We start from the raw sequence: 952 nt of genomic DNA, 5'->3' as shown, positions 1-952 counted from the left end.
AGGTCTGGCACTAGCCATGCCTGCCAATTGTGGAGATGCACGCGTGAATTGAGAATGAATATGAATACAGGGGGGAAATCGATTCCTGAAAGGCCTGGAGCTGTGCGATTCCCAAGATCCTGCCTCATCCCCCCCTCGATGTGCAATGCGTATCGACAGGAACGAAGCATAGAAATGGGGCATCTCTACCTTTTCGTGTACGCGAAATCTCCCTTCGAACAGGGGTTTTCGAGGACAGGCAGGCTAACACGTGTCAACGTACATTACTTTTGGGTGTCAATCAACTCTTGGTGTTCTCATTAAGTGTGTTTTAATTCAACCAAACTTGCCGGATTCTTTTTTGTTGATAACCTCCCCACCCCCTTGCCTCAAAGCCAATGCACCATTTTTTAAGCCTGACCTGTAGACCATCACCATTTATATTCCGCAAACGCAATTTAGGGGCTTACAATACTTCATATTCTCCGCAAAATGCGTCACCGATGCCTGGTTCGCTCTTCTATTTCGTCCAGGAGGTGCCATGTTGCTTTCTGCCTCTTTGTGTCATGCCCAGCGCTTGCTCCTTCTTGGGATCAGAGTCACCATCTCTCAAAGCTTCTGCGTGCTCGAATGCGTAGCAATGGCGGAAAATATCTTGCCTTCTCCTCATTGCCTCCTTTTCCTGCCCGCCGGGGTCGGAAACGGGTGCTGATCGAAGGGGCGGGCATAGCGGGGCTGTCCTTAGCATATTTTTTGAAGCGTTTCTTACCAGAAACATACAAACCGCTCATCGTGGAAAAGCGAAAGGAGGGAGAGGTAAGCGTGCACAATGGAAGAGGAGAGCATGGCGGCAGGAAAAGAGGGTATACGGCATCCAAATGAGGAAGAGGCAAAGAGGGGGAGGGAAGGAGGAAAGCGTAGCCATTTCGTATGATGCGTGGTGAGTGAATGAACGTCGTTTCCCCCGTAGTCT

This window comes from Nannochloropsis gaditana (assembly GCF_000240725.1).
Source record: "Nannochloropsis gaditana CCMP526 unplaced genomic scaffold scaffold249, whole genome shotgun sequence".
NCBI classification, from domain to species: domain Eukaryota; class Eustigmatophyceae; order Eustigmatales; family Monodopsidaceae; genus Microchloropsis; species Microchloropsis gaditana.
Note: the sequence above shows the minus strand (reverse complement) of the source record.